The sequence below is a fragment of the Mytilus trossulus genome, chromosome 3, assembly GCF_036588685.1.
Source record: "Mytilus trossulus isolate FHL-02 chromosome 3, PNRI_Mtr1.1.1.hap1, whole genome shotgun sequence".
NCBI classification, from domain to species: Eukaryota; Metazoa; Mollusca; class Bivalvia; order Mytilida; family Mytilidae; genus Mytilus; species Mytilus trossulus.
In genome coordinates this window covers 57,974,691-57,995,281 of record NC_086375.1, presented here as the reverse complement: position 1 = coordinate 57,995,281, position 20,591 = coordinate 57,974,691, and the positions used below count along the sequence as shown (strand labels likewise).

General features: G+C 31.4%; 1 protein-coding gene across 1 annotated transcript in view; it reads right to left on the bottom strand.

The window, feature by feature from the left end:
- Positions 1–7,026, bottom strand: part of LOC134711964 (sodium channel protein para-like) — a 97,299-nt gene extending 90,273 nt beyond the window's left edge. Inside the window, exon 1 of the mRNA XM_063573024.1 lies at positions 6,723–7,026. The gene's annotated coding sequence lies outside the window, so the exon portion shown is untranslated. The remainder of the gene's footprint in view (positions 1–6,722) is intronic.
- Between the last annotated feature and the right edge of the window lie 13,565 nt (positions 7,027–20,591).

Genomic DNA, 20,591 nt, shown 5'->3' with positions numbered 1-20,591 from the left:
AAAATGTCAAAACCTTACCACCAAACGTTGTATTTTCCATAAATGTGCTGTTTCCTATATGCTTTATTCCGAGGACGCCATACGCGCATGCGCTCATCAATATGATGTTGGAGGAATCTTCTCTCGTCAGACCAATGGACGTAACGCAACTATCTCAAAATCCAATTGCAGTGACCAAGGGGCCACTGATGTGGAGATTGACGATGCCTACGAGTCAGAAATGGTCTTTTGACTGGTCTACGGGCACGTGAATTGACACAATTTAGTCTGCGATTAACCGTTACATATCATTACACGAAACTTGCAACGATAAAACTTGTATGTAGCTTTATAAAGCCTGTTTTTTAAGGTACCTAGGAATAGAATTTGTACCTGAATTCCTACCTGTCGATTAACAATAGATTTACGAAATATATGGAATCAAAGCAGTATCAAATTTAACTTTAAAACAAAAATAGAAGCAAAAACATTTAGGTGTTGCTTAACTTTTGGCGAGGTGTATAGATATAAGAAAATGTGGTGTGAGTGCCAATGAGGCAATTCTCAATCACAGTTTGTAAAAGTAAACAATTATATGTAAAAGTACGGTCTTCAACACGGAGCCTTGGCTCACACCGTAAAGCAAGCTATAAAGGTCCCCAAATTACTAGTATAAAACCATTCAAACGGGAAAAACAACGGTGTTAAAAAGGAGAAACGAGAAACACTATCATATGCATTTTTATGCCCCACCTACGATTGTAGAGGGGCATTATGTTTTCTGGTCTGTGCCTCCGTTCGTCCGTCCGTCTGTCCCGCTTCAGGTTAAAGTTTTTGGTCAAGGTAGTTTTTGATGAAGTTGAAGTCCAATCAACTTGAAACTTAGTATACATGTGCCCTATGGTATGATCTTTCTAATTTAAATGCCAAATTAGAGTTTTGACCCCAATTTTACGGTTCACTGAACATAGAAAATGTTAGTGCAAATTTTAGGTTAAAGTTTTTGGTCAAGGTAGTTTTTGATAAAGTAGAAGTCTAATCAACTTGAAACTTAGTGTTCATGTTCCCTTTGATAACGTCATTCTAATTTAAATGCCAAATTAGAGAATTTATTCCAATTTCACGGTGCACTCTAAACATAGAAAATGATAGTGCGAGTGGGGCATCCGTGTACTGTGGACACATTCTTGTTGTACCCAAACATAGCACACGCATCATGATTAACAACATCGCTTTTCTTCCATCGGTGGTGTACTCACTGGTGTTTACTTTATTTGGATAATATTTGTTAAATAACAATAGCTGGGACACATTTTTGCAACCCTGACTCTTGTTTCAGATTATAAGAAACCATCAGAAACGAAGGTGCTTGTCAAATCGTAAAAGCTGTTAAACGGCTGAATGAAGTCATTTTTTTTCAGAGTACCCATGGAGGCCATGCTAATAAGCCCACTGCTAGAACGGAGTTATATACATCAGCTTTTAGTTATGTTTTTTTTTTGTAATCAATATCTTAAACTGTACGACATTTTTTTCCAATGCCTGCATAATTAGCGCACAAAAGCATTTATAAAAGTTAATTTACTTTTATTTTCTAGACCACAGTACGAATATTCAATTATTATACCAAAGACTGGTATAATAATATTAAAATAATATTGTATGCAAAACCAGTGACATGAAACTAACATATGAAATAACAGACCATTATAATTAATTTCCATATTTCTTTCTCTTTCCATTAATAAGTGCATGTTTTGAAATTACATTGAAACATAAAAGTTATGCTATTTGGGTATACTGAAAACAATGCATAGTACATGCATGCTTGATTTATACTATGACACCTAATCAAACATGTCTTTTGACATTGTAATTTTTTTGGGAACTTTTCATACACTTTAGCAATTAAAATCATGCAGTAAACAAAATTCTATTATTAATGATAAAAGGCACCAGGACGTAAACCGCATTGAATTTTTAAAATAACATATTTGTTATTGACCATAAAGCAAACTATTTCAGATGTTCATTCTCCAGACGATACTAATAAAATGTTATTATTTCAAAAGGCATTAAAACAAAGACAATATAATTAGAGAATAACATTTTATATTGCATTTGAAGAATCGAATTTGTCAATAGGTTCTACTGGCGACCAAACTCTTCAATAACAATTCTGTTATTCCTTTTCTAAAGCAATTATCGTAAAATAATCAAATTTTAAAAAAAGTTGAAGTATCCCGAAAACTTGGAATGCTCTTGTAGCTAATGACCCCATTCAGCCTAACCGTTAACTCTAAATTAAATTTATAAAACTATCCAAAAAGAGGCGTTACGTGTCACATTGGATTAGAACCAAGTTCAACCATGATATTATATTCTAATGCAAAACGTTTTTCAAGTCTCTGATTGCAGTCATGATTCTGATTGGAGAAAATCCACGTTTACCCGTATAAAAGCTCTGCAAGTGCAGCAAACGTTTGCGTTTATTCCAAAATGCATTTAACAGTCACGGTTTAAAATCAATTACAGAAGTTATGGCTACATCAATTTAAGATTTTATAGTAGAAAATGTTTTCAAGATCCACTTAAGGTTCGTTGGAAAGCCAAATATTTGGCAGTAAATCAATGACTGACGTCGACAATGATAAAAATGCAATGTAGTAATTTATGTAATAAATATTCTGGTCTATTGAATCATATGACAACAGTTGGTATTGATAATTTACTCGAAAAAGCTTGTTGTATAAACTTTAGACTACAACGGTTGATTGTGGTATGAAAATATGGTCCTTTCTGTGCTTCTATCGACCTGGTGTAAAAATCTTTGCTATTTGACATGTCTATTTGGCTGTGTCTTGTGTCTGATTTATAAATAAGCACCTTCGTTCGGTTGAAATAGGAACGTTAATGTCGATTCTTTTTGCCACGATCCCTATGTATGTTAAAACACTCTCCAATGTAGCCTTTTGCTTTGATGTGCCATAGAGCAATCGGCAACTCTCTAAGGAAGCCGAAGGTGTCCTTTGCGCAAGACAAAATTTCTGCCTTATCCATTATAACCTGTATTCACAGTGACAGTCCATATTCACCGCATTCTCAAAACCTACCTAATATTGTATTACAATGTTAATTTGACATGTTGTCGTCTGAATATCTAGATAATGCATACCATTGCATTTTAAGCAACAGACTTGAAAGATAATCACATGTATATAAATTTCGAACAAAGCCTCGTTTTTTACATAGCTTAACCCCGAGTTTTTTGTTCGATACGTGTTGCTCAGTCTTTAGTTTTTTATGTTGTGTTCTGAAGACTGTTGTTTTTTCTTTTTAGTTTCGTATTTTGTCATGGAGTGTCGGTTTATTTTCGAATTATAAGTTTGAATGCCCTTTTATGGTATTTTTCGTCAATCTCTATCTTTTCCATCGTAGTTTTAAATAATTTGGCTGAATTTTAAAAATTGTTTAATATCATGATCAATATTAAACAACGTAGACATGTTTGAATCACAAATACAGGTTGAGCTTTGATGATGTGCGAAACTTTAAATACATTGTAGTTGCTTATCTTCTCTCTTGTAAACTTTCTATTAGTGGGCTTAACATATTTACGTAATACGAACACTGAAATTTGAAAGTTTTATGGTTGCCATAATCGTGTACTAATCGAGTATTTATCACCGTATCACATGTCGTCCATTAACCCTTAAACTATTATGTAACAGTACGAATTTAATTTCTGTATAATCCAAAAGAACAAATTAAAATTGAATCTTTGCTTACAGTAGTATACAGTAGAGATTTGAATTTTTATGATGCTATAAAAATAATTTAAATCTTTTGCAAATCAGAATAGCAAAAGTAGAAGTTAGTTTTTTCATATTTGTGCTAGAAGTATTTTTGGAGTGTGCTATTTTAGTAGGATTTAGGATATTACTGAAAATTATAATTGGTTTTATACCGGATTGTACTGGTTGTATTGTCTTTTAATCACTTTATCGCAGTTGTAAAGAGCTCGTGAAACTAAATATAGAAAAAAAAACCGCTGTTTTGAAATATTTATAATTTCAATCAATTAAATTTTTATGAAAAAGATCTATAAATAAATATAAAATACTTAAATAGCGACTTCTCAAATTCCATCCTAGAACTTTAAAAATGAATTATATGTTGTTGCTACGAACGATTCTGTTTTAATAGATTTATTATATCATTGTACCTAAAACGGATATCAAAAGGCAATATTTAAAATTAAAAAAGTATCTCTTTGGTATGTCAAGCTCCCTTTCGATAATGGATATACAATAACCTTATACAGCTTTTCTTCTGACAACAGTAGTGCAGTAAGGGTGATTTAGACCTGACACTCCAGTTAGGAAGCAGTTGTAATTCTAGAGTTTTACTTCTAAGAAACGTCTCGCAATCAGTGATGATTCAGATATCACACTCTGTAGAGCTAACTAATCTTTCTACTGACAACAATCGTGTACTAGTTGATGATTTATTTTAGTAGACAGAGCTTTACTCCAGACAATTGCCGATGATTAGTAGACGGACAATTATCATTATAGAGCTGTACTCCTGACAAAAGTTGTGCAGTAGTTGATGATTAGTAGACAGACAATTTTCATATAGTCCTTATAGAGCTTTACTTATGACAACTGTCGTCTAGTCAGGGATGATTTATATCTAACACTCAGTAAACAGGCGATTGTCCTTATAGAGCTTTACTTCTACCTACAGTCGTGCATTCACGGATGATTTATATCTAACATCCAGTAGACCAGATGGTTGTCCTTTAATATACAGCTTTACTCCCAAAAACAGTCGTACAGTCAAGGGAGATGATATAAATCTTGCACACACTCGACAGGAGATTGTCCTTATAGAGCTTTAAGTTTCTTCTACCAGTAGCCGTCAAGTCAGAGATGATTTATATCTCACACTCAGAAGACAGACGATTGTCATTATAGAGCTTCACTTCTACCAACAGCCGTACAGTCAGAGAATATTTATATCTTACACTCAATAGACAAAAGTTTATCTCTATTATAGAGCTTTTGACCTTCTAGCAACAGTCATCTATTGGGGGATAATTTATGTCCTACATTCAGAAGACAGACGGTTGTCGTTCTAGAGTCTTTCTTCAAACCACAGGCATGCAGTATGGAATGATGTATATCTAACAGTCGGTAAACAGACAATCCTCCTTATAAAGCATTATATTCTTATAACTTCAATATAAGTGATTTATACATGTAAGAAAGATTTTGTCCATATTGATTAATCAATATTATTGTCTTCGTCTTTTTATGTTAACAAAAATTAATATCCCCTTCAAAAATAGATAAAATCTTTCAAAAGATTCCAAATGATGGATGTACAACAAAGTGATAAATGAAATCAGATAATGAGAACGTGACTCAAATCCGCAATTTTATGTCAGTTTCTAGAAATAATTACACCTACACCGCAGCTGCGAACATGTCTAAGTTTTGAAATATTATAGTAATTTCAAAATTGGCATCATTGTTAGTTTTGCCAATAGGCAATCATATTAAGTACAAGCTACGAACATTGAATTATGTCATATGAGATGCATCGATTTATACGTCAACGAAAATCGAATATCTCTAATTTGACTCCAATATATATGTATATGTAAATTATTGTTACTGTATTGTATAATATAATACATTAGAAATATGAAACCCATGGGATCTGTACCACGTGAGTTGATACTAACTCAATTTTGGTTGGATGTTTGTATAAACGCGATAGAATGTTCCTGAACATGAAAAAATAAGGAAATATTGGCCTGTCAATAGTCCAGGCTATTTCCATTGATTGCTTGCTACATATATTATTGAATGGGTAAAGTCACAGATTAATTACTCATAGAATAAGCCTATGAAATAAAATTCCAATAGCAAATTAAATATTTAGTATTAAGTGCCGTTCGTGTCACAAATGATATTAAGGGAAACTATATGAATCATTGTGTTTGGTATTAAAAGAACAAATTCAATAATTAATGGAAGCAAATATGAAGCATTCAGGAAATTAAAAGGTTCAAGAATATGCAACTACGTGTATTCGTAAAACGATCAACCATAATTCTTTTGCACATTTTAAAACGTGTAACACATATTTTATCAGTCGATGGATCTCCTATTCATATACATCGTCTGTAGTACAAAGTAATAATTGGCATTAAAAAATACTTGGAAAATATTTTGCTTTAAATTCTTCAAGTTGATGTTCAAATGGAGTAAACCTCAATCCAGCTTTAACATGTTAAATTATCTTCAAAGTACCACAAAAAGCATAGAAACATATAAGCCTTTTTGGGATATTTGCTTCTGTGTAAGAATTATAATTATATTTCATCATTTTATAAAGCTTTTCTTAATCCTAATGTTAAAAATTAAAAGGAACACCAAACGGGAATATTTCAAACGTAAATATAGTATTACTACGATTTTCAATTGTTTGAGATAAGTACTTTAATTGCGATCAAGCGTGTTTTCTATGTATGAAAATGACATGAACATAAACATCGACGTTCATATTACCCATGTATTAAATTGAGGCATTGTGAATCCTTTCCCCCCTCTTATGTAAATACACATGTGGAATTTTTTTTCAAAAATATGAGCGTTATTAACACATTTCCTCCCAATGCCGTTTTCCTAACTAGATCTTTATACAATCATATAAGCAAAAATAAGTCTTACCTTAAGATGTGTTTTCCTACATTTATTCGTAATTGTACAGAAAATATTCAATTTAACACACAGTTTCATTTATTCCGTCGATCTTAAGCCTTCGGCAGCCATATTGATTTCCACCAGCTTCGATATGGAATTAAACAAATCGACTACATCCTAATAATTGCTTATATGGACACAATAAGAATTTATAAATGAGTTTCTTTTTCTGTCAAAAAAAGGAACCTATAGTGTACACCTTTTATGAATATCTACACACGAGAGGATGTGATTCCTTTGGACGCATTGTTGTACTCGGAATTCTCTAGGACTGTACTAGGTTTATTCAGCATACTAAATGAGCTATCTATTGATCGATTTCTACTGTGTTGTTGTAAGGTGGATAGAATGCAACAAATTGTATAAATATTGCCAACGACTCCGGTCCGGCGATCAAATAAATAACATCAGCCATTATCATTTAACAAATTAGCAATATTTATTTATTCCATTCTTTTATAGATAAAATTAAAAACAATATAACGAAATATGTATTGGAAATTTTGAAATGTCTGCCTTTTCTGAAAACATGATCAAATAATGATTGCTTTTGAAGTATGCGTAGTTTCCAATCATTTCACTATTAAGTAAAAAAAAATGTTTCTTGGTACCGAAGTTTTTTCTTCTCTTGCAGCATTATCAAAATGATCACGTATATATGATCTAATTCGTACTTCTTAAACAAAATTTACCTTTTCAATTTTCTACTTGGATTTTCAAATATATTTTTTTAGTGATTAAGATATAAAAAAATGACATGACACAGATATGAAACTGATGAACATCGGTTTTAATTTTGTATTTGCAACTTTATCAATGACATGACAGATTCGTAATACGTTTTGTAGACCGTTCTTTTTATACTTTAGTATTTGTTATTCATAACCGAAATATTCTTTGTCTGAAACGATAATAAATATTCTGATATATCATAGTTTAAGTCGATTTATTTTACACCCTACTAAGTTTGCTTTCATTCTTTCGTTCTTATGTCTGTGTAATGTATAATTTATAAGTTGATAGATAGAAAGGGAGACAATCGGTTTTACAACAAATCGATGGAAAAATACGACCATAATGATATTAAGCCTTATTGATAATTTTGTTAATCCAATATTTTTATTACAGAATATCTTTAACTTTGGATGCTTTTACAAAACATTCTAGTGTTAATATTTCCAATAAAGAGTTTGAATATAATATTTTAAAATTGTTGTAGTTAATTATTAACAATAAAACATTCAATCGCTGAGGTGAGGATCTGAATGGGTGTAAATCGTTTCTTTATTTTTTTATCTATAATTTCGCTCATTGTACTCTTTCATTTATATTTTGACACCCAATAATTAGTATCTTATATTCTGTAAAAGAGGGGCGAAAGATACCAGAGGGATAGTCAAACTCATAGATCGAAAATCAACTGACAACGCCATGGCTAAAAAAAGATATAGATAAATGGGAAAAAATACTATATACAAGACACAACAAAGAAAACTAAAGACTTAGGCAACACGAACCCCACAGAAACTGGGAGTAAATATCACCAAAAATCGTTATAGATTTTCATCCATCGTTGGTGCTGCAAAATTCAATATATAAGACATACAATGTACATGTAGTGCATAGTACAATATAAAACAGTTTTATAATTGCCAATGAAACTTTCCCACAAAGAACGTAGAAAAATTCATTGTTATAACTAAAGAGATAACCATACCAACTTCGGTGATGAACAAATCATTTTACATACGTAATAAAGCAATAAACAATCCCTATATAGCGAAACGTTACAAAAGCGTCAACTGATGACCTGTTTTTAAGCTAATGGAACAAAAAACGAAAGAAAATTATGGCAGACAGCAACTGCAACACTAGCCAACCGATGCTTTGCCTTTGCTCCAAATTATATTTCATTTTCGCCACAAAACATATATTCTTTGCGCAACAATAATACATTTTCTTTGTGACAAAAAAAAAACCCAAAACAACCCAGGTAAATCGTATAAACTTAGATTTATTCAAAAGAGATTTTAGATAATAACTTTAAAACACTGTTTGTGTTTGCATAATTAAACTTAACCAACAGTTTGTTCTGAAATAAAACTTACGGTTACAATGTACCTATAATTGCTTACATGCACAAACGTCATCGCCTATTTACTGTTTATAAACAGGGATTACATAACTACTATTCATAAACATGTAAGGACTCGATAGCTCCTTTTTATAATTATGGGAACTCGATAGATACAGTTTATAAATACGGGATCCCTATTTATAGTTTATGATTAAGGGAGCTCGCTCCTCCTTTTCAAAGTGATTTTAAACTTATCAAATCACTAGTTTATATAGAAAGGGGATTAATAAAGGAATCCAAAGAGCAAAACAAATATATAGGTCGCCGTGCTTGTTTTCGAAATATAAGCCTTTGAAATTTTGGCGGGAAAATATTCTCTCTTGACTTTTCAAAACTTTATCATTGACAAGTTGAAGTTATCAAAAACTGTTAAAAAGTAATGAAAATGAATTTTACAGATGGCTTATCATTATACTTGTAAAAGATTTATAAAAAGAAAAATGGGTGTCACCGGGCAAATTTTTTAAAGGCATTCTATTGGATAAAACCAGAGGATTACGAAAATCTGACAAAAAAATCAAAAACATGACAAGCCAGCTTCCTTAAGAGCTTCCAAGTAATAGTTTACTAGGAAACTCCCTAACGGTGCTTGGTTATAAAATAGGAATATTTTACTGTCGCTTTCACAAATAAGAAGGTATAAATTACAATGTCATTTGACTTTGAATAATGCTGTTGCGCATTATCGATTAAGACAGACAAACATATTGAAATAAGGCATCACGGGAATAACGATAATTTGAATGATAACCCGTAGCTTTGTGACGTCATTTTGATTTATTTCGAAACAAGGACCAAAACTATATATGCCACCATTGACATTTTACTGAAATATGGAAATTCAAAAATCACCAAGACAATTGCAGGAAGTGTGTAAATGGTTATGGTTTTTATGGCTTGAAACATTCAGCAGTTTGATTTACTGGCTGAAACACTATCTAATCAAATTAACAACAAACAACTCTAAATAATTTAAACAGATAAACGGATAAATGACATAAACGTCGTTATTCTAAAAGCGACTTTACACGTCAAAACGGACATAAATATGTTTATATTACACTCAGAAAAGACAACAGTAATTGTAAAGTACGCCACCATTCGAAATGTTTATTGAGTTTTGACATTACCATTTATCTTCACTGTTTTCAGATTGAATCCAACAGCTGAAATTAAGCAAGTTTAATGTTTTAATACGTCATCTTTAAAGGGATTACTAGGTTAACCTTTATCATAGATAAGCTTGATTATAATAATTATAATAATGGTATTGCTTTCAATTGTACTGTAAAAATATTGACACCTTGGTAAAACTGCGGTAAACAATAAACATTTAAAAACTTGTACCAAAATACATTTACAGTGTTAATTGTTCAAAAAAAGATTGGAAACACAAATAGCGCTAAACAAAATATCGTGATCCGTTCATAGTTAACCACCAAATACAAAACACCTACTAGCTAGAATTTGTGAATTCGGACCATTTCATTCTATTTTCCAGTCTGGTCTAAGTAAAAGTTCTTGCAGTTAACGCATGTACAGCCTCGAATTTGTTGTTTGTCAAAAATATGACAAATAGAGCCATTCATTTATAAGTGTCCATACACATATGTTTCTGACGTTTGTAACGCAACACATGACAGTCCATGAACGGAACATACATTTCAAAAAAAGGAAATTATACTTATGACATATATGACACAATATTTGGTGGGACAGGGATTCTTAAAAAGACCAGATTTGAGGCTGGATATAGATATGACATATACTGAAAATGTTCTTCCACAGGAATTTGGGTCTTAATGTTTTTTTTAACTCAATACTTTATTTGGTAGTTATAACGTTTTTGATTTTAGCGTCACAGATGAGTCGTTAGTTTTAGAAAGGCGCGTCATATTTTTTTTAGCCTGTTATCTAAGTAATAGGAAAAAGTTCTAGCCCAGGTAAATGTACACTAAAAGTTTAACTTTGTTCTTCCACACACATGCATACATACAGACACACATACATATACATAATCGCGTTATTAATTGTAATGTTTATGAAGTTGAGACCTTATCGTTTCAGCACTGAGTAAATGATTAATCATTCATACACTCCTTTATTATTGTTACCTTCCATATTAAATATAATTTTCCATACGTAAAGAGTATTTCCTATTCCCCTAACGCTTCCCTTCCAGTCGAGCTGGAACCAAAACATTTATAACCTGATCAATAGTTCAATAGAATCGAGCTTATATCGTGTTTTCTCGTAGAACCTGCATGATAATGTATCTTTTGGGACATTATATTCACCGTGATCATTGAATGAGTTCCTGACAATAGACAGCAATTTTACCATATCAATTATGTAAATACATATATGAAACAGCGACCTGCTTCAGTATTGTATAAAATATAAATGTCTTCATAGATGAAGTACTTCAAAGAAATATTGATCAATGCTAAGAAATAAATGTACAGAACTACCAATTATTGGAAATTACAGATAGAATGTAATGTTTTAAAGGTATTTGAAAATGTGTTTTATTGTGACGTGTTGATCGGTGTTGGAACATTATATATTTTGCTGGAATTGCTAAATAAAAATAATACGACATGGAGTTTTATTGAGATAGTTTATCTGGATTTAATTCCATAATAATAAGCTTTACTACAAGTCAAGTGAATCGTCTAGTAAATGAATATCCTACAACTGTTTTGGTAAATTATTATAGAAAATATAAAGTTAAAAGTTTGTAAAACTTTAACTATGAATTCAATCAACACAGGATAGAAGAGAGAACTGTTTCCAATTTTCAAAAATCGTTATCTAAAACAGGAGCACAATAAATTAGATTAATTGCTTCGATTGTATTTTGTGACCGTGTGAGTTGAGGGGGCAATCAAAAAGATGCTCATTAGGCAAGGTAAGAAACTTTGCCTATCCAACTTGTTGCAATGTTTCTTTACTTGCAAAGAGAACGACACTCTCTGTTTACAAGCGATGAAATTAAATGCATGTGTCCATGCCACTCGGACGCTTCTATGTAATATAGCAAATAAAAAGACACCAGTTTTGAAATAAGTCTCTTTATGAACTTGATTTTCCCGTTTGAATGGTTTTACACTAGTAGTTTTGGGGCCCTTTAGTCTTGTTGTTCGGTGTGAGCCAAGGCTCCGTGTTGAAGGCCGTACTTTAACCTATAATGGCTTACTTTTTAAATTGTTATTTGGATGGAGAGTTGTCTCATTGGCACTCACACCACATCTTCCTATATCTATTAAGAGTTAAGAAGTAGAGGTGACAATTTTGTATTTTTGAGTAAACCTTGCTGTTGGCTACACTATGTAATAGTTCACGTGTTTTCTGTGTCTGTTTTATTATTGTTATCTTCCTTTCACCTTTAAAAATCCGTTGGAAACTTTTTCTTCTGAGTCACAATAGCTCGTAGCTTATTTGAGATATAAAAAAAATCCTCCGCTCTCTAGAAATAGTCGACACAGCCGTTATTATCAGCCATGTTATTTGATATTGCACACATAACGAATGACAGGTAAAATTGTTGCTCCAATTGACCCTTGGACAGGTAAAGCACAATACTATCAAGAAACGGAGTTGTGATAGTGACAACAAGGTGACAACAAGGGGATATTCATTGAAATGTGTTTTACCTATGACAAACACTAAAGCCTTACACAATTTATGTCATGCATCGAGCATCATTTAATTAAGAGACATCAATTGTCGAAATGCGGAAAAAAATCGATCGTTAATTTTATTGTCTTTTTGTTTCGTAAGTTAACTTTGTGTAAGGTGTGACTAAACTGTTTCAATAGTAACCACATGCACTTATTCTTATTCCCCTAGAGTGTCAACTGTCAATTTTATAAAAAGTGTATAACGTATTTTTTGTTCTGGTATCTTTGTTGCCAGTTCTCTGTTTTGTTTTGTTTGATAAATTACTCAAAGAGCTAATATATACTAGTATTCTTATAAATAAACTCATAATAGATACCAGGACTTAATTTAGTGTATACGCCAGACGCGCGTTTCGTCTTTTTTCTTTGTGTTCAGTTATCATTTTAGATACTGGGCCCTCTATATATTGCTTTAAACTTCGTTTGATCAGTTTTCTTGTTATGATATGAGAATTAAAAAAAACATCAATTGAAAAAGGTAGAGATATCTTAAAATATTTCATTCTATTTCAATACAGCGTTTTCTAAAATAAAAGCAAATTCACATTTCTTTGTAATCTATTAAGATCATTAGAGTTACCTCCCATGTAATATATAGTCGCTTTACAAATTGATACAAGACAGAATCACTGACAAGTTACGCCATCGCTTAGTGAAATAATGAAGGCATTTAATAAATAATAGTATTATATATTATTGTTACAATTGCAACCGAGTGGACAACAAAATTGCATTGAAAAACATACTTAAGTTTAATTAATTCTTGTATTCTTAAAATATATTTAAATATGCATTTATTTATACAAAAAAACAAAAAAAAAACCGGACAGCAACGTGATCAATATATTAGGATGAAGAGTTCGTGTTCTACTTATGGAACATGATGTTTTGCTAATATCAAGTTGATATGGAATGATTAGTCATGAATCTTGTCAGTAATCTTCTAATGCCATATTTGCTTTGAGCGTTCTTGATGAAGGTAAATCCAGAACAGCGCTTCGGACGCATGAAATGTTTATAGTGTTGTTTTCATGTATATGCTGGCCGTATTTGGTACAATGTTTTTAGGAATTTTGGGTCATCAATGCTTTTCAACTTGATTTTGTACTTGTTTGGCTTTCTAACTATTTTGAACTGATCGTCACTGATGAGTCTTATGTAGACTAAACGCGCGTATGTCGTATTATATTATAAGCCTGGTACCTTTGATAACTATTATAGCTCTGAGTCGATACCTCTGCTTGTGGATTATCCTTTTCTGAGCGTACCACCAGCACAGTAGTCAGTACCTCGGTACTTACATGATTTATAACAAATTGTTAGTTGCTAAAGTTATCCTTAACGATTAATAAACTTGAAATTAGTAGAAATTAAAAATTGTTACGGTTCTGATACATCTATGTTGTTGGCTTTCAAGTATTTGACTTTGAAAGTTTCGGATGAAAGTAAATGTAGAAAAGCGCTGCAGACGCATGTAGGCTATAACATGTTGTTTTCATTTGAAGACTCATGGTCGTTTCCTCTGTTGGTGAACTATCAGTCAACGGGGGTATCATTATCATGAAAGTCAGTACTTAATTTGATTATCAGAAACTAAGGTTTCAATCCCCTGTTGCAAAATTGACCTTAGATGAATTTGGCTATTTTTGTAGGCCATATTTGGTAAAAAAAAAAAGCCCTTCAACTGTAAAAACTGGTAACAACTCTTTGAACGTAATCAACACCCAACAATGTTCATATCTGTTAGTACATTTGAAATTTGTAGAAAGTAAGATATCAACTCCCTAAAGCTAAGTCAAACTTATATGGATTTGGTTTTTAGGTCGTATTTGGAAATGTTGCTTTTAAACTGTTTCGGCTTTGATACATCTTTGACTTTCAGATATGTGGCTTTGGATCGATGAAACTGCTGGTGGAGTTTTAATTCCCCGAGGGTATCAACAGCCGAGCAGTCAGCACTTCCGAAACGAACTATCATTGATATGGTCATATTATATAGTTTAAAAATTTTAACTATTTACAAAACTTTTGAAGTTTTGAAATACTAAGGCTGTTCTACCTCAGGAATAGATTACCTTAGCTGTATTTGGCAAAAGTGTTAGGACTTTTGGTCCTCAATTCTCTTCAATTTCGTACTTTATTTGGCCTTTTTAACGTTTTTGAATTTTTTGAATCCACTGATGAGTCTTTTGTAGACAAAACGCGCGTTTGGTGTAAATACAAAATTTCATCCTGGTATCTATGATGAGTTTATTTTGAACGATCTTTATGTGAATCCATAACAGTGTTTCGGGTGCATGCAATTTAAAAGGTGTTGTTTTCTTTTTTACAGCACTGGGTAGATACCTTTGCTGTGGGACTGTCAGTCCGCCGCCATCGTGTCACCAGCTTAGTAGTCAGTACTTCGTTACTGACATGATTAATAATAAACCTTTCTAAAATTATTCGTTCATAAATCTTGTGTTTTATCATGTGACTTTGCCATTTAAATCGGGACTTTCTGTTTTGAATTTTCCTCGGAGTTTATGTGATTTTACTTTTTGATCAGACTCTTAGAAGAAATATTCGAATTCAAGTAGTTTAGCATGTTCAAACTATACGGACTTAATATACAGGAAATGTTGTGCAACTTATAGTTTTCCTATACCTGCAAATGTTCTTTAATACAACTCTTTGTCTTTTTTGAAGTGTGTAAGCTAGCTATTAAGGGCATACGATACAGTTTTGATCCCGTATTCAAATTTTTTTGAAAATTTGCATGTAGGCTATTTTGTACCAGATAAAATCAAATATGTAATAAAAAGTATACCTTCATTTTTGAGAAAATTGAGGTTCAAATTTCAGATATCTGCTCAAAATTTGGATTTGTGGACTTATTTTACATTTCGATAGAAATACATTACTATTTTTGTTTTAAAAGATAAACACGATCTGTTGTTTGTTAAATTATTTGTTATTTATGTGTTATATAAATAATGCATAAATTTGTACATTTTATCTTTGCAAATAACTTAATTTTAGCAAAAGAACATGAATATAAGAGAAAAAACGTCATTTAATCAACTTTAAAAAATGCGCTATTTAAGTTTTCATGAAAATTGGTACACATAATCTTCATATGTAATCAAACCAAAGTTCATTTTAAAAAAGAGGGGTCCATGAACTCGTTTTCAAATTAAATCAGTTTGAATGATAAAAATCAGCCGAAAACTGCATCTTTTCACGGTAAGTCATCGTTCACTTTGACGTCGCGAAAATAACAATTTACGTCAGCAACGTCATTTTCTCCCCGGTAACTGTATCGAATGCACTTATTGTGTCTGTTTAATTAACGCATCAATGTAAATATAACGGAATTTGATGAGACTGTTATTAAAGTGTGAGGGTTAGCGCTATAGAACCAGATTTAATCCACCATTTTTGTACATTTGAAAATGCCTGTACCAAGTCAGGAATATGACAGTTCTTGTCCATTCGTTTTCGATGCGTTTTGTTATTTGATTTTGCCATATTATGGACTTTCCGAATTGATTTTCCTCTTAATTCAGTATTTTTGTGATTTTTCTTTTTAGATACCGTTATAATAATATTGCAGAAGTGTCTTCTTTCTATATATTTTAATATTTTTTGTGATACTTCATCAAATATTTATCAGGGATAAAAAAAAAACACAAACAAACTATATAGCATACACTCCTATATTTTGCTTCAAGTAATGAGCTGAAATGATTAATGTTTAAATATCCGTCGCGGATCTACACATATTTAGGTTAATATAGAAGATTATACAGGAGTTCAGCCTAACTTTCAATTTTTAAATAATCGAAATTTAAAGAAGTTGATACCTCCTCCATTTGACACACACATCATGCCTCCTTGATTCTCACAATGTTAAGATTTTAAACACTTTATTCACTTCTTAAATTAAAAAAAAACCCGTTGGTTTAAATCATGATTAAATAGTTTATGATAGATTGAAAAAAAGTCATGATATTTGCATTAATGCCATTTTTTACTGTATTCTATAATTTAATCTGCGAAACAATATTGTGATGTACGAAATAATAAGTTATCAGAAAAGCTAAGTTGTTGCAATTACATTTGCTATACTAGTATGACAAACATTTCTCATTAATAAATGAGGGCAGCATGTGAAGGTTAATTAGATTGTTTATTGTAGTATAAATCGCCCTAATCTACTTTTCCGTAAATGATAATCGTTTGATAATCGCTTTATGGTACTTGTTGGTATTATATAGCTATTTATAATTTCATTGACACAATTACACAGTGCACCAGTTTGAATCAAAATTGACCTACGCAATATCTATGGCAACCTTTTTACATGAACTTTTTGTGCATTGTCTTGTCTGTGCATCTTCTTTAATTTTATATTAATCATGAAAATTTCTCAAAGACCGATACTAATAAATATTATTTATCTACAATAGTGCCATTGTTAAAAATGAACTATTATCAACCCCTCCCCCTTAACATATTAAAAAAATAAATCCCAACCTATTTCATGAATTCAATTCATAATATAGTAATAAACTAATGACAACTTCTTGATATGAATGATTTGAAAATAACATTATAACAGAATAAGTAAGAAAAAAAAAACAACACAAAAAGCTTCATTTTCATATTTTGAGCTTATTGATAAGATAGTCGACTTGCCCAGCGATACATTGTAATCAGTAATCCTTATTTTTTTCCCCAAAGAGATAGATATAGACAAACATAATGATTCGCCGTTATGTTTTTTTTTTTATTTTAAATAAATGACTTGAATACAATTCTTAAACTTAATAAAACAACATTGTATTTGTTTGAAATATTGTAAGGAAGGGATTTTGATTAAATATTTTGGTATTTAACAATCTTAATATGAAAGGAAAAGTCGTTGACACCATTTCTATTAATCTAGTGTTAATTTTGACACTAAAATAGATTCAGGGACTGGTGGTCATTATGTATTCAAAATAATTTATCATGTTTAAATTTATAAATCACATATACAACCTGAAAATTAAATTTAAACACTTAAATATTTTATAATTATATATCTCCGTTCTTATCAAATGTCAGCACCAGTAGTCGGCACTTTTTGTGCTGACATGAATAAACATTGATATGGTTATATAATAAAATTTACTGTTTACAAATTTTTGAATTTTTTGAAATATTAAGGCTTTTCTACCTCAGGCATATATTACCTTAGCTATACTTGGCAAAACTTTTAGGAATTTTGGTCCTCAATGCTCTTCAACTTCGTACTTTATTTGACCTTTTTAACTTTTTTGGATTAGAGCGTCCCTGATGAGTCTTTTGTAGACAAAATGCGCGTCTGGTGTATATATAAATTTTGTCCTGGTATCTATGATGAGTTTATTTCTTATCACATGTCTTATTGCATGTGGTTGAAAATGTTTTCGGTCCCTAACTAATATTATTAGTTAAATAGTGTTCTAGTGACCTTATACGATAAATATGGGGTCAGTAAATTCCATATGGTTTGAGAGCATTTGGTCTCAAGCATACATGTAACGAGTTTATGTTACCAACTATCTTAACATGTGGTATTGCCTATCAAAGTGATCAAGTCTTCAATAACATTAGTATTAAGTACCTGCTTCCTTCGGTCCATACAAAAACAAATGCTAACAATAACAACTTATTTGTTTTCAATGTGTTTTATGAGTTTATTTCAATCGCTTATCAATTTCTCCGCCTGTTGAAATCTTTAAGATTGTTCCCTAATACCGAGTTGTTTTTATAAAGGAACTAAACACAACTACAAACCTAGTTTTGGAATGTACTATCACGATATGGAAAATTCACGGTCTCAACGCTACTACTTTAAACCAATCATATTTCTAGAAATGTACAGGAGGTAAGATAAACACTTATATATTTCAATTTGTATTTGTTTCTCATGAAAGAAGTTCTATCGAACATATTGTAATAAACAATACCATACAATCTGTTTTTGTTGGAACACACATGTTCAATACCCATTTATTCCATATATTTGTTACATACTATTGTTTCATTTGGTACTAATATAATGAAGGAACTCTCTACCTCAGTTAAGGAAAAAAAGATGTTTTGTACCTAAACAAAAATCCTGGACGGATCTGAGATGAAAATTTTATAAATAAGTATTCTGAGAGATGAACTCACAGTGCATATCAATTTGTATACCAACACAAGATAGACCGACAAGGTGACAATGGAACAGAAGTATTTCATTTCCCGACTTAAGACAAAACACACACAACAAAAAGGAAAAAAAAAACCCGTTACATTAAGAATTCATAATGAGCCGTTTGACATTTATGCACTTGTGAGTAAATTAAAACGTTTGTTCTGGTATCACCTCCCGATAGCATTGAACTCACACCATTAATAATCTATAGACAGGATGCGCATTTGTATTCACAAAATATTTCACTAACTAGGTTAAAATCCGTAGGGTACAAACACAAAGTCGAAGTAGGTTTTAATTGTTGTTTATAAATTTAAACATGACTAATTATTTAAACACATAACGTCCTCCAGCCAGTGAAACTATTTTATGGTCAAAAGACTTTCCGTTCTGAATTTTATTTGGTGTTCGGATTTTTTTTAATTCTTTTTTCATTCTATATAGTTAATGTTTTATTTTATAGATATTTCAGTGAATACTTTGGTTATTGCTGTGCAACATACCATGACATGACATATTGACATACATGCAATTTCCAACTGTATGTATTCTTCAATGGCATGTATCAAAAACTACACTAAAAACGCCGTATATAATCATAAGCCAGGTCTTATGTAAAACCATTGGGTCGATTTATCGATGCCACTGATAGTAGATGATATCTGATATCAACAAACCAGTATTTAGCACTTCAGTGTTGATATAACCTAATATTGTCATATCTAAAAATTACCATTTAAAAAATTTTGAATTGCTTGAAATACTGAGGATTTTCCAACACAATAGTATATATTATCTTAGCTAAATTTAGCAAAACCTTCACACATTTTCGGCTCTCAATACTCTTCAACTTCGTACTTTATTCGGCCTTTTGACTCTTTTGAGTCTAGCTTCACTGAAGAGTACACACTTACAAGCCTTTATTATTGATAAGACCACTAAGTAGATGCCACTGTAAATGAAGGTTTTCTCACCGAAGGATTCACTAGGACAGCAGTCAGTACATCCATTCTATATTTACACGAATTAGCAATCATTAAATTCACTGCTGACATATTTTTTTACAAAACTTTCAAAGTGCAAAGGATTTTTTACCCCTGGAATAAATTATCTTAGCTGTATTTGACAAAACCTTTCATATATTGGTCCTCTTATGTTTTTTACTTTTCACCTTCGTACTTCATTTGACACTTTTATTTATTTTAAGGAAGGAGGCTAAAAATTTGATGTATAACCTGCAGATAAAAACCACTGTAAGCAGTACAATTTTATATTTGTTTCATATTCTGAAACTAGTACTTCAGGCTGCAAACATGACCTTTAAAAAATTGAAACACTGTGAAATATCTACCTTTTCCTCAAGACTTAATCTACAAGGTCAATTTCAAAATTCAAAGTATATAAGAACACCTACGACAAATAATTATAATTTTGGGTTGATCAGTTCGCAGACATTACAGGTACGCCATCATAAAGTCGGAGATCTTTCCAAAGAAACACGCTCATAAAACGACGAAATAGCTAGTATGTACTTATACAGTACAGTACGTAAACAAGGAAGATATTACATAACTCTCTCATTGGAAGCTCTAGTTAGCTCTGGTTTTCACCAGCACGTTTACGCGTACGTGATACTATTACAAACGAATAATTTGTTTAACCACAGATTAACAGATTTATACATTGGCATTAATTTAATAACCTCTGGTGTACAATGTTTAAATTTAATAGCATTAAAATAGTAATAACCTAAATACCAACGTTATCACACTATAATACATAAGAATTATAATTGCGATCATCAG